The sequence below is a fragment of the Hyla sarda genome, unplaced genomic scaffold (genome assembly GCF_029499605.1).
Source record: "Hyla sarda isolate aHylSar1 unplaced genomic scaffold, aHylSar1.hap1 scaffold_1008, whole genome shotgun sequence".
NCBI classification, from domain to species: Eukaryota; Metazoa; Chordata; class Amphibia; order Anura; family Hylidae; genus Hyla; species Hyla sarda.
The window spans coordinates 119,478-133,196 of NW_026607627.1; the positions used below are offsets into that span (position 1 = coordinate 119,478).

The 13,719-nt window shown below is 46.1% G+C and overlaps 6 non-coding genes across 6 annotated transcripts; all 6 read right to left on the bottom strand.

The window, feature by feature from the left end:
* Nucleotides 1–766: 766 nt before the first annotated feature.
* Nucleotides 767–957, bottom strand: LOC130298640 (U2 spliceosomal RNA). The gene has a single exon (XR_008849968.1). It is a non-coding gene; the product is annotated as a U2 spliceosomal RNA (small nuclear RNA).
* Nucleotides 958–3,049: 2,092 nt separating this feature from the next.
* LOC130298641 (U2 spliceosomal RNA) lies at nucleotides 3,050–3,240 on the bottom strand. The gene has a single exon (XR_008849969.1). It is a non-coding gene; the product is annotated as a U2 spliceosomal RNA (small nuclear RNA).
* Nucleotides 3,241–5,323: 2,083 nt separating this feature from the next.
* LOC130298642 (U2 spliceosomal RNA) lies at nucleotides 5,324–5,514 on the bottom strand. The gene has a single exon (XR_008849970.1). It is a non-coding gene; the product is annotated as a U2 spliceosomal RNA (small nuclear RNA).
* A 2,087-nt stretch (nucleotides 5,515–7,601) lies between these two features.
* LOC130298583 (U2 spliceosomal RNA) lies at nucleotides 7,602–7,792 on the bottom strand. The gene has a single exon (XR_008849913.1). It is a non-coding gene; the product is annotated as a U2 spliceosomal RNA (small nuclear RNA).
* Nucleotides 7,793–9,877: 2,085 nt separating this feature from the next.
* On the bottom strand, nucleotides 9,878–10,068 carry LOC130298584 (U2 spliceosomal RNA). Its single transcript, XR_008849914.1, has one exon. It is a non-coding gene; the product is annotated as a U2 spliceosomal RNA (small nuclear RNA).
* Nucleotides 10,069–12,162: 2,094 nt separating this feature from the next.
* On the bottom strand, nucleotides 12,163–12,353 carry LOC130298585 (U2 spliceosomal RNA). Its single transcript, XR_008849915.1, has one exon. It is a non-coding gene; the product is annotated as a U2 spliceosomal RNA (small nuclear RNA).
* Nucleotides 12,354–13,719: the final 1,366 nt, after the last annotated feature.

Consider the following 13,719-nt stretch of genomic DNA (forward strand, 5'->3'; position numbering starts at 1 on the left):
TCCATGTTGGAGCAGGTTTAGATACAGTCTAAAGCATAGATCTCAAAGTCTGTGCACAGAATTTAGCAAGGGCCTCGCACCTTCTGATGCATCAGGTAGGTGCACAATAGCATAGCCTAACCCTCTGTACTTTGGTCTATATTGATGCGGGACATAGACAGCCAGCTGATGACCAATCCATTAGTGCAATGGATGGCTGGAAGCATTTGTCTTTGCCTTTGCAATACCACAGAAGCAATGCATGGTCAATGTACAGCAATGACACACCTGTGTGAACAGCCAGGAGACCCCCCCCCCCCCATGTTATGTTACATAGTTACATAGTTAGTACGGTCGAAAAAAGACATATGTCCATCAAGTTCAACCAGGGAATTAAGGGGTAGGGGTGTGGCGCGATATTGGGGAAGGGATGAGATTTTATATTTCTTCATAAGCATTAATCTTATTTTGTCAATTAGGAACATTCAGCACCCACCCGCTATCAAGGCAGCTGCCTATCATGTCATGCCCTACCTGCACAGGTGTGCTGGCTACTCAAATGATCCAATTAAGGAGGCCATTTAGTCAGCAGCAGCAGAAGTCCTGTGCCTGGACGCTCCAACAGCGGCCAGACACAAGCAGAAGCAGAAGCAGCAGCAGCAGCAGCACCACCTTTTGTTTTTTGGCTGCAGCAGCAGCAGCAGCAAGGCCCACAGGGCTGGCTAGCTGGCTAGCCAGCAAGCAGGTAGCAATGAAAGTAGGAATCTTTCTTTTTAACCCTGTAAGGGGGTGGTGCACTGTACCCGAAGATACTGCCATATCGGGTCAATGCATAGGGCGACGGAAGCAAGCTTCGAAATCGGCCCCCGTTCTCAAAAATCCATTTAATATATGGTCCCCAGATAGGGGACGTATCAGATATTAAACTGATAAGAACAGATACTACACTTGATCTTAGCCAAAAGGCCGAGAAGCGATAACCGTGAAAGGGGCGGGCCCAACAAGGTCCCCTTCATGGGCACTATCACTGCTTGCTGTCAGGGAGGCTGCCAGACAATTTTCCATGCACACTCTGGGCTGGGGGGCAGTCAACCACCAGTACACACAGCAGAACCTAAACCCATACCATTATTGCTAAGCAGCAAGACAGGGGCCCATTGCACTCCCACGGGGCCTTTTTAAATGCAATCCATAACCCGGATTTGCCAGGAACCCTTCTTACTCCTCCTACTTGCATGTGACACTGGGCTTAGGATCTGCATAGGAAACACACACACAAGCACACACCTACCTTTGTTGCCTGCAGATGCCTCCTTGGCTGTCCCCAAACGGTATCAAACCAACACCCACGGGAAGCTGTAAGCATAGAGGACATGCCTGCACCCCATTGGACTTACCTGTGTGGGTTAAACCCGGGTTATTTGACAACCTATGGCGGTGATGGTTCTGCTCAGGCAGAGCAGTGCTGATGCTCCTCATAAAGCTGTCGCTGCTGTGAAGGTTCTAGGTGACATCACAAATCCCTATGGTTACATACACAACAAAGCTGGGTTGTTGTTGTTTACACTCTGCAAGGCCTGTGGAAGTGAGTGACATCATAGCACTGTAGTTCTGAGGGTTCTAGATGGATGCAACAATCTCCTGTTGCTTCTATGAAGGCCATAATAGACGACATCACCAAACAGCTCCATAGTCACATACACAGCAAAGGAGAGATGTTGTTTACACCTAGTGATGTCAGTGGTATTGAGTGACATCACAGCACAGTGCTAAGGCTCCTGGGCCTGGACACAGCAGCGGCTGCAATATCTCAACGGAGAATACGTTTATATATATGTGTGTGTGTGCGCGTATATATATATATATATATATATATATATATATATATATATATATTCTCCGCCGAAATCACTTTTAAACCCATTTCCACCTTTTTCCTTTTTTTCCCTTCTCTTCCTCTTACTTTTTTTTCACGTTTTTTTACGTTTTTCTCCTTTTCGCCTCTTTTCTGGGCGTATTATTCTTCTTTTTCTTCTTTTTTTTCGTCTAATGCATACCCCATCAGTGCAGCAATGCTTATTCAATACCGCCAGCAGATGGAGACACTGGGGGATAATTTTCTAAGGATTTATACTGATTTTTCCTGTCTGAATTTGTCGCACAGAAAGTTGCAGGCCAAATATGTGTGACATTTCTGCGACTTTAGCTTCTAGAGCATTTTTACAACATTATACATAGGTGCTGAATACATAAAAAGCGACTGTTCAGCGACAGACAAGTCGCATCGGCTGAAAGTAGGCCAGAATGTCAGTCCATGTTGGAGCAGGTTTAGATACAGTCTAAAGCATAGATCTCAAAGTCTGTGCACAGAATTTAGCAAGGGCCTCGCACCTTCTGATGCATCAGGTAGGTGCACAATAGCATAGCCTAACCCTCTGTACTTTGGTCTATATTGATGCGGGACATAGACAGCCAGCTGATGACCAATCCATTAGTGCAATGGATGGCTGGAAGCATTTGTCTTTGCCTTTGCAATACCACAGAAGCAATGCATGGTCAATGTACAGCAATGACACACCTGTGTGAACAGCCAGGAGACCCCCCCCCCCCATGTTATGTTACATAGTTACATAGTTAGTACGGTCGAAAAAAGACATATGTCCATCAAGTTCAACCAGGGAATTAAGGGGTAGGGGTGTGGCGCGATATTGGGGAAGGGATGAGATTTTATATTTCTTCATAAGCATTAATCTTATTTTGTCAATTAGGAACATTCAGCACCCACCCGCTATCAAGGCAGCTGCCTATCATGTCATGCCCTACCTGCACAGGTGTGCTGGCTACTCAAATGATCCAATTAAGGAGGCCATTTAGTCAGCAGCAGCAGAAGTCCTGTGCCTGGACGCTCCAACAGCGGCCAGACACAAGCAGAAGCAGAAGCAGCAGCAGCACCACCTTTTGTTTTTTGGCTGCAGCAGCAGCAGCAGCAAGGCCCACAGGGCTGGCTAGCTGGCTAGCCAGCAAGCAGGTAGCAATGAAAGTAGGAATCTTTCTTTTTAACCCTGTAAGGGGGTGGTGCACTGTACCCGAAGATACTGCCATATCGGGTCAATGCATAGGGCGACGGAAGCAAGCTTCGAAATCGGCCCCCGTTCTCAAAAATCCATTTAATATATGGTCCCCAGATAGGGGACGTATCAGATATTAAACTGATAAGAACAGATACTACACTTGATCTTAGCCAAAAGGCCGAGAAGCGATAACCGTGAAAGGGGCGGGCCCAACAAGGTCCCCTTCATGGGCACTATCACTGCTTGCTGTCAGGGAGGCTGCCAGACAATTTTCCATGCACACTCTGGGCTGGGGGGCAGTCAACCACCAGTACACACAGCAGAACCTAAACCCATACCATTATTGCTAAGCAGCAAGACAGGGGCCCATTGCACTCCCACGGGGCCTTTTTAAATGCAATCCATAACCCGGATTTGCCAGGAACCCTTCTTACTCCTCCTACTTGCATGTGACACTGGGCTTAGGATCTGCATAGGAAACACACACAAGCACACACCTACCTTTGTTGCCTGCAGATGCCTCCTTGGCTGTCCCCAAACGGTATCAAACCAACACCCACGGGAAGCTGTAAGCATAGAGGACATGCCTGCACCCCATTGGACTTACCTGTGTGGGTTAAACCCGGGTTATTTGACAACCTATGGCGGTGATGGTTCTGCTCAGGCAGAGCAGTGCTGATGCTCCTCATAAAGCTGTCGCTGCTGTGAAGGTTCTAGGTGACATCACAAATCCCTATGGTTACATACACAACAAAGCTGGGTTGTTGTTGTTTACACTCTGCAAGGCCTGTGGAAGTGAGTGACATCATAGCACTGTAGTTCTGAGGGTTCTAGATGGATGCAACAATCTCCTGTTGCTTCTATGAAGGCCATAATAGACGACATCACCAAACAGCTCCATAGTCACATACACAGCAAAGGAGAGATGTTGTTTACACCTAGTGATGTCAGTGGTATTGAGTGACATCACAGCACAGTGCTAAGGCTCCTGGGCCTGGACACAGCAGCGGCTGCAATATCTCAACGGAGAATACGTTTATATATATGTGTGTGTGTGCGCGTATATATATATATATATATATATATATATATATATATATATATTTCTCCGCCGAAATCACTTTTAAACCCATTTCCACCTTTTTTTCCCTTCTCTTCCTCTTACTTTTTTTTCACGTTTTTTTACGTTTTTCTCCTTTTCGCCTCTTTTCTGGGCGTATTATTCTTCTTTTTCTTCTTTTTTTTCGTCTAATGCATACCCCATCAGTGCAGCAATGCTTATTCAATACCGCCAGCAGATGGAGACACTGGGGGATAATTTTCTAAGGATTTATACTGATTTTTCCTGTCTGAATTTGTCGCACAGAAAGTTGCAGGCCAAATATGTGTGACATTTCTGCGACTTTAGCTTCTAGAGCATTTTTACAACATTATACATAGGTGCTGAATACATAAAAAGCGACTGTTCAGCGACAGACAAGTCGCATCGGCTGAAAGTAGGCCAGAATGTCAGTCCATGTTGGAGCAGGTTTAGATACAGTCTAAAGCATAGATCTCAAAGTCTGTGCACAGAATTTAGCAAGGGCCTCGCACCTTCTGATGCATCAGGTAGGTGCACAATAGCATAGCCTAACCCTCTGTACTTTGGTCTATATTGATGCGGGACATAGACAGCCAGCTGATGACCAATCCATTAGTGCAATGGATGGCTGGAAGCATTTGTCTTTGCCTTTGCAATACCACAGAAGCAATGCATGGTCAATGTACAGCAATGACACACCTGTGTGAACAGCCAGGAGACCCCCCCCCCCCCATGTTATGTTACATAGTTACATAGTTAGTACGGTCGAAAAAAGACATATGTCCATCAAGTTCAACCAGGGAATTAAGGGGTAGGGGTGTGGCGCGATATTGGGGAAGGGATGAGATTTTATATTTCTTCATAAGCATTAATCTTATTTTGTCAATTAGGAACATTCAGCACCCACCCGCTATCAAGGCAGCTGCCTATCATGTCATGCCCTACCTGCACAGGTGTGCTGGCTACTCAAATGATCCAATTAAGGAGGCCATTTAGTCAGCAGCAGCAGAAGTCCTGTGCCTGGACGCTCCAACAGCGGCCAGACACAAGCAGAAGCAGAAGCAGCAGCAGCACCACCTTTTGTTTTTTGGCTGCAGCAGCAGCAGCAGCAAGGCCCACAGGGCTGGCTAGCTGGCTAGCCAGCAAGCAGGTAGCAATGAAAGTAGGAATCTTTCTTTTTAACCCTGTAAGGGGGTGGTGCACTGTACCCGAAGATACTGCCATATCGGGTCAATGCATAGGGCGACGGAAGCAAGCTTCGAAATCGGCCCCCGTTCTCAAAAATCCATTTAATATATGGTCCCCAGATAGGGGACGTATCAGATATTAAACTGATAAGAACAGATACTACACTTGATCTTAGCCAAAAGGCCGAGAAGCGATAACCGTGAAAGGGGCGGGCCCAACAAGGTCCCCTTCATGGGCACTATCACTGCTTGCTGTCAGGGAGGCTGCCAGACAATTTTCCATGCACACTCTGGGCTGGGGGGCAGTCAACCACCAGTACACACAGCAGAACCTAAACCCATACCATTATTGCTAAGCAGCAAGACAGGGGCCCATTGCACTCCCACGGGGCCTTTTTAAATGCAATCCATAACCCGGATTTGCCAGGAACCCTTCTTACTCCTCCTACTTGCATGTGACACTGGGCTTAGGATCTGCATAGGAAACACACACACAAGCACACACCTACCTTTGTTGCCTGCAGATGCCTCCTTGGCTGTCCCCAAACGGTATCAAACCAACACCCACGGGAAGCTGTAAGCATAGAGGACATGCCTGCACCCCATTGGACTTACCTGTGTGGGTTAAACCCGGGTTATTTGACAACCTATGGCGGTGATGGTTCTGCTCAGGCAGAGCAGTGCTGATGCTCCTCATAAAGCTGTCGCTGCTGTGAAGGTTCTAGGTGACATCACAAATCCCTATGGTTACATACACAACAAAGCTGGGTTGTTGTTGTTTACACTCTGCAAGGCCTGTGGAAGTGAGTGACATCATAGCACTGTAGTTCTGAGGGTTCTAGATGGATGCAACAATCTCCTGTTGCTTCTATGAAGGCCATAATAGACGACATCACCAAACAGCTCCATAGTCACATACACAGCAAAGGAGAGATGTTGTTTACACCTAGTGATGTCAGTGGTATTGAGTGACATCACAGCACAGTGCTAAGGCTCCTGGGCCTGGACACAGCAGCGGCTGCAATATCTCAACGGAGAATACGTTTATATATATGTGTGTGTGTGCGCGTATATATATATATATATATATATATATATATATATATATATATATATTCTCCGCCGAAATCACTTTTAAACCCATTTCCACCTTTTTTTCCCTTCTCTTCCTCTTACTTTTTTTTCACGTTTTTTTACGTTTTTCTCCTTTTCGCCTCTTTTCTGGGCGTATTATTCTTCTTTTTCTTCTTTTTTTTCGTCTAATGCATACCCCATCAGTGCAGCAATGCTTATTCAATACCGCCAGCAGATGGAGACACTGGGGGATAATTTTCTAAGGATTTATACTGATTTTTCCTGTCTGAATTTGTCGCACAGAAAGTTGCAGGCCAAATATGTGTGACATTTCTGCGACTTTAGCTTCTAGAGCATTTTTACAACATTATACATAGGTGCTGAATACATAAAAAGCGACTGTTCAGCGACAGACAAGTCGCATCGGCTGAAAGTAGGCCAGAATGTCAGTCCATGTTGGAGCAGGTTTAGATACAGTCTAAAGCATAGATCTCAAAGTCTGTGCACAGAATTTAGCAAGGGCCTCGCACCTTCTGATGCATCAGGTAGGTGCACAATAGCATAGCCTAACCCTCTGTACTTTGGTCTATATTGATGCGGGACATAGACAGCCAGCTGATGACCAATCCATTAGTGCAATGGATGGCTGGAAGCATTTGTCTTTGCCTTTGCAATACCACAGAAGCAATGCATGGTCAATGTACAGCAATGACACACCTGTGTGAACAGCCAGGAGACCCCCCCCCCCCATGTTATGTTACATAGTTACATAGTTAGTACGGTCGAAAAAAGACATATGTCCATCAAGTTCAACCAGGGAATTAAGGGGTAGGGGTGTGGCGCGATATTGGGGAAGGGATGAGATTTTATATTTCTTCATAAGCATTAATCTTATTTTGTCAATTAGGAACATTCAGCACCCACCCGCTATCAAGGCAGCTGCCTATCATGTCATGCCCTACCTGCACAGGTGTGCTGGCTACTCAAATGATCCAATTAAGGAGGCCATTTAGTCAGCAGCAGCAGAAGTCCTGTGCCTGGACGCTCCAACAGCGGCCAGACACAAGCAGAAGCAGAAGCAGCAGCAGCACCACCTTTTGTTTTTTGGCTGCAGCAGCAGCAGCAGCAAGGCCCACAGGGCTGGCTAGCTGGCTAGCCAGCAAGCAGGTAGCAATGAAAGTAGGAATCTTTCTTTTTAACCCTGTAAGGGGGTGGTGCACTGTACCCGAAGATACTGCCATATCGGGTCAATGCATAGGGCGACGGAAGCAAGCTTCGAAATCGGCCCCCGTTCTCAAAAATCCATTTAATATATGGTCCCCAGATAGGGGACGTATCAGATATTAAACTGATAAGAACAGATACTACACTTGATCTTAGCCAAAAGGCCGAGAAGCGATAACCGTGAAAGGGGCGGGCCCAACAAGGTCCCCTTCATGGGCACTATCACTGCTTGCTGTCAGGGAGGCTGCCAGACAATTTTCCATGCACACTCTGGGCTGGGGGGCAGTCAACCACCAGTACACACAGCAGAACCTAAACCCATACCATTATTGCTAAGCAGCAAGACAGGGGCCCATTGCACTCCCACGGGGCCTTTTTAAATGCAATCCATAACCCGGATTTGCCAGGAACCCTTCTTACTCCTCCTACTTGCATGTGACACTGGGCTTAGGATCTGCATAGGAAACACACACACAAGCACACACCTACCTTTGTTGCCTGCAGATGCCTCCTTGGCTGTCCCCAAACGGTATCAAACCAACACCCACGGGAAGCTGTAAGCATAGAGGACATGCCTGCACCCCATTGGACTTACCTGTGTGGGTTAAACCCGGGTTATTTGACAACCTATGGCGGTGATGGTTCTGCTCAGGCAGAGCAGTGCTGATGCTCCTCATAAAGCTGTCGCTGCTGTGAAGGTTCTAGGTGACATCACAAATCCCTATGGTTACATACACAACAAAGCTGGGTTGTTGTTGTTTACACTCTGCAAGGCCTGTGGAAGTGAGTGACATCATAGCACTGTAGTTCTGAGGGTTCTAGATGGATGCAACAATCTCCTGTTGCTTCTATGAAGGCCATAATAGACGACATCACCAAACAGCTCCATAGTCACATACACAGCAAAGGAGAGATGTTGTTTACACCTAGTGATGTCAGTGGTATTGAGTGACATCACAGCACAGTGCTAAGGCTCCTGGGCCTGGACACAGCAGCGGCTGCAATATCTCAACGGAGAATACGTTTATATATATGTGTGTGTGTGCGCGTATATATATATATATATATATATATATATATATATATATATATATTCTCCGCCGAAATCACTTTTAAACCCATTTCCACCTTTTTTTCCCTTCTCTTCCTCTTACTTTTTTTTCACGTTTTTTTACGTTTTTCTCCTTTTCGCCTCTTTTCTGGGCGTATTATTCTTCTTTTTCTTCTTTTTTTTCGTCTAATGCATACCCCATCAGTGCAGCAATGCTTATTCAATACCGCCAGCAGATGGAGACACTGGGGGATAATTTTCTAAGGATTTATACTGATTTTTCCTGTCTGAATTTGTCGCACAGAAAGTTGCAGGCCAAATATGTGTGACATTTCTGCGACTTTAGCTTCTAGAGCATTTTTACAACATTATACATAGGTGCTGAATACATAAAAAGCGACTGTTCAGCGACAGACAAGTCGCATCGGCTGAAAGTAGGCCAGAATGTCAGTCCATGTTGGAGCAGGTTTAGATACAGTCTAAAGCATAGATCTCAAAGTCTGTGCACAGAATTTAGCAAGGGCCTCGCACCTTCTGATGCATCAGGTAGGTGCACAATAGCATAGCCTAACCCTCTGTACTTTGGTCTATATTGATGCGGGACATAGACAGCCAGCTGATGACCAATCCATTAGTGCAATGGATGGCTGGAAGCATTTGTCTTTGCCTTTGCAATACCACAGAAGCAATGCATGGTCAATGTACAGCAATGACACACCTGTGTGAACAGCCAGGAGACCCCCCCCCCCCATGTTATGTTACATAGTTACATAGTTAGTACGGTCGAAAAAAGACATATGTCCATCAAGTTCAACCAGGGAATTAAGGGGTAGGGGTGTGGCGCGATATTGGGGAAGGGATGAGATTTTATATTTCTTCATAAGCATTAATCTTATTTTGTCAATTAGGAACATTCAGCACCCACCCGCTATCAAGGCAGCTGCCTATCATGTCATGCCCTACCTGCACAGGTGTGCTGGCTACTCAAATGATCCAATTAAGGAGGCCATTTAGTCAGCAGCAGCAGAAGTCCTGTGCCTGGACGCTCCAACAGCGGCCAGACACAAGCAGAAGCAGAAGCAGCAGCAGCACCACCTTTTGTTTTTTGGCTGCAGCAGCAGCAGCAGCAAGGCCCACAGGGCTGGCTAGCTGGCTAGCCAGCAAGCAGGTAGCAATGAAAGTAGGAATCTTTCTTTTTAACCCTGTAAGGGGGTGGTGCACTGTACCCGAAGATACTGCCATATCGGGTCAATGCATAGGGCGACGGAAGCAAGCTTCGAAATCGGCCCCCGTTCTCAAAAATCCATTTAATATATGGTCCCCAGATAGGGGACGTATCAGATATTAAACTGATAAGAACAGATACTACACTTGATCTTAGCCAAAAGGCCGAGAAGCGATAACCGTGAAAGGGGCGGGCCCAACAAGGTCCCCTTCATGGGCACTATCACTGCTTGCTGTCAGGGAGGCTGCCAGACAATTTTCCATGCACACTCTGGGCTGGGGGGCAGTCAACCACCAGTACACACAGCAGAACCTAAACCCATACCATTATTGCTAAGCAGCAAGACAGGGGCCCATTGCACTCCCACGGGGCCTTTTTAAATGCAATCCATAACCCGGATTTGCCAGGAACCCTTCTTACTCCTCCTACTTGCATGTGACACTGGGCTTAGGATCTGCATAGGAAACACACACACAAGCACACACCTACCTTTGTTGCCTGCAGATGCCTCCTTGGCTGTCCCCAAACGGTATCAAACCAACACCCACGGGAAGCTGTAAGCATAGAGGACATGCCTGCACCCCATTGGACTTACCTGTGTGGGTTAAACCCGGGTTATTTGACAACCTATGGCGGTGATGGTTCTGCTCAGGCAGAGCAGTGCTGATGCTCCTCATAAAGCTGTCGCTGCTGTGAAGGTTCTAGGTGACATCACAAATCCCTATGGTTACATACACAACAAAGCTGGGTTGTTGTTGTTTACACTCTGCAAGGCCTGTGGAAGTGAGTGACATCATAGCACTGTAGTTCTGAGGGTTCTAGATGGATGCAACAATCTCCTGTTGCTTCTATGAAGGCCATAATAGACGACATCACCAAACAGCTCCATAGTCACATACACAGCAAAGGAGAGATGTTGTTTACACCTAGTGATGTCAGTGGTATTGAGTGACATCACAGCACAGTGCTAAGGCTCCTGGGCCTGGACACAGCAGCGGCTGCAATATCTCAACGGAGAATACGTTTATATATATGTGTGTGTGTGCGCGTATATATATATATATATATATATATATATATATATATATATATATTTCTCCGCCGAAATCACTTTTAAACCCATTTCCACCTTTTTTTCCCTTCTCTTCCTCTTACTTTTTTTTCACGTTTTTTTACGTTTTTCTCCTTTTCGCCTCTTTTCTGGGCGTATTATTCTTCTTTTTCTTCTTTTTTTTCGTCTAATGCATACCCCATCAGTGCAGCAATGCTTATTCAATACCGCCAGCAGATGGAGACACTGGGGGATAATTTTCTAAGGATTTATACTGATTTTTCCTGTCTGAATTTGTCGCACAGAAAGTTGCAGGCCAAATATGTGTGACATTTCTGCGACTTTAGCTTCTAGAGCATTTTTACAACATTATACATAGGTGCTGAATACATAAAAAGCGACTGTTCAGCGACAGACAAGTCGCATCGGCTGAAAGTAGGCCAGAATGTCAGTCCATGTTGGAGCAGGTTTAGATACAGTCTAAAGCATAGATCTCAAAGTCTGTGCACAGAATTTAGCAAGGGCCTCGCACCTTCTGATGCATCAGGTAGGTGCACAATAGCATAGCCTAACCCTCTGTACTTTGGTCTATTGGTCTATATTGATGCGGGACATAGACAGCCAGCTGATGACCAATCCATTAGTGCAATGGATGGCTGGAAGCATTTGTCTTTGCCTTTGCAATACCACAGAAGCAATGCATGGTCAATGTACAGCAATGACACACCTGTGTGAACAGCCAGGAGACCCCCCCCCCCCATGTTATGTTACATAGTTACATAGTTAGTACGGTCGAAAAAAGACATATGTCCATCAAGTTCAACCAGGGAATTAAGGGGTAGGGGTGTGGCGCGATATTGGGGAAGGGATGAGATTTTATATTTCTTCATAAGCATTAATCTTATTTTGTCAATTAGGAACATTCAGCACCCACCCGCTATCAAGGCAGCTGCCTATCATGTCATGCCCTACCTGCACAGGTGTGCTGGCTACTCAAATGATCCAATTAAGGAGGCCATTTAGTCAGCAGCAGCAGAAGTCCTGTGCCTGGACGCTCCAACAGCGGCCAGACACAAGCAGAAGCAGAAGCAGCAGCAGCACCACCTTTTGTTTTTTGGCTGCAGCAGCAGCAGCAGCAAGGCCCACAGGGCTGGCTAGCTGGCTAGCCAGCAAGCAGGTAGCAATGAAAGTAGGAATCTTTCTTTTTAACCCTGTAAGGGGGTGGTGCACTGTACCCGAAGATACTGCCATATCGGGTCAATGCATAGGGCGACGGAAGCAAGCTTCGAAATCGGCCCCCGTTCTCAAAAATCCATTTAATATATGGTCCCCAGATAGGGGACGTATCAGATATTAAACTGATAAGAACAGATACTACACTTGATCTTAGCCAAAAGGCCGAGAAGCGATAACCGTGAAAGGGGCGGGCCCAACAAGGTCCCCTTCATGGGCACTATCACTGCTTGCTGTCAGGGAGGCTGCCAGACAATTTTCCATGCACACTCTGGGCTGGGGGGCAGTCAACCACCAGTACACACAGCAGAACCTAAACCCATACCATTATTGCTAAGCAGCAAGACAGGGGCCCATTGCACTCCCACGGGGCCTTTTTAAATGCAATCCATAACCCGGATTTGCCAGGAACCCTTCTTACTCCTCCTACTTGCATGTGACACTGGGCTTAGGATCTGCATAGGAAACACACACACAAGCACACACCTACCTTTGTTGCCTGCAGATGCCTCCTTGGCTGTCCCCAAACGGTATCAAACCAACACCCACGGGAAGCTGTAAGCATAGAGGACATGCCTGCACCCCATTGGACTTACCTGTGTGGGTTAAACCCGGGTTATTTGACAACCTATGGCGGTGATGGTTCTGCTCAGGCAGAGCAGTGCTGATGCTCCTCATAAAGCTGTCGCTGCTGTGAAGGTTCTAGGTGACATCACAAATCCCTATGGTTACATACACAACAAAGCTGGGTTGTTGTTGTTTACACTCTGCAAGGCCTGTGGAAGTGAGTGACATCATAGCACTGTAGTTCTGAGGGTTCTAGATGGATGCAACAATCTCCTGTTGCTTCTATGAAGGCCATAATAGACGACATCACCAAACAGCTCCATAGTCACATACACAGCAAAGGAGAGATGTTGTTTACACCTAGTGATGTCAGTGGTATTGAGTGACATCACAGCACAGTGCTAAGGCTCCTGGGCCTGGACACAGCAGCGGCTGCAATATCTCAACGGAGAATACGTTTATATATATGTGTGTGTGTGCGCGTATATATATATATATATATATATATATATATATATATATATATATTCTCCGCCGAAATCACTTTTAAACCCATTTCCACCTTTTTTTCCCTTCTCTTCCTCTTACTTTTTTTTCACGTTTTTTTACGTTTTTCTCCTTTTCGCCTCTTTTCTGGGCGTATTATTCTTCTTTTTCTTCTTTTTTTTCGTCTAATGCATACCCCATCAGTGCAGCAATGCTTATTCAATACCGCCAGCAGATGGAGACACTGGGGGATAATTTTCTAAGGATTTATACTGATTTTTCCTGTCTGAATTTGTCGCACAGAAAGTTGCAGGCCAAATATGTGTGACATTTCTGCGACTTTAGCTTCTAGAGCATTTTTACAACATTATACATAGGTGCTGAATACATAAAAAGCGACTGTTCAGCGACAGACAAGTCGCATCGGCTGAAAGTAGGCCAGAATGTCAGTCCATGTTGGAGCAGGTTTAGATACAGTCTAAAGCATAGA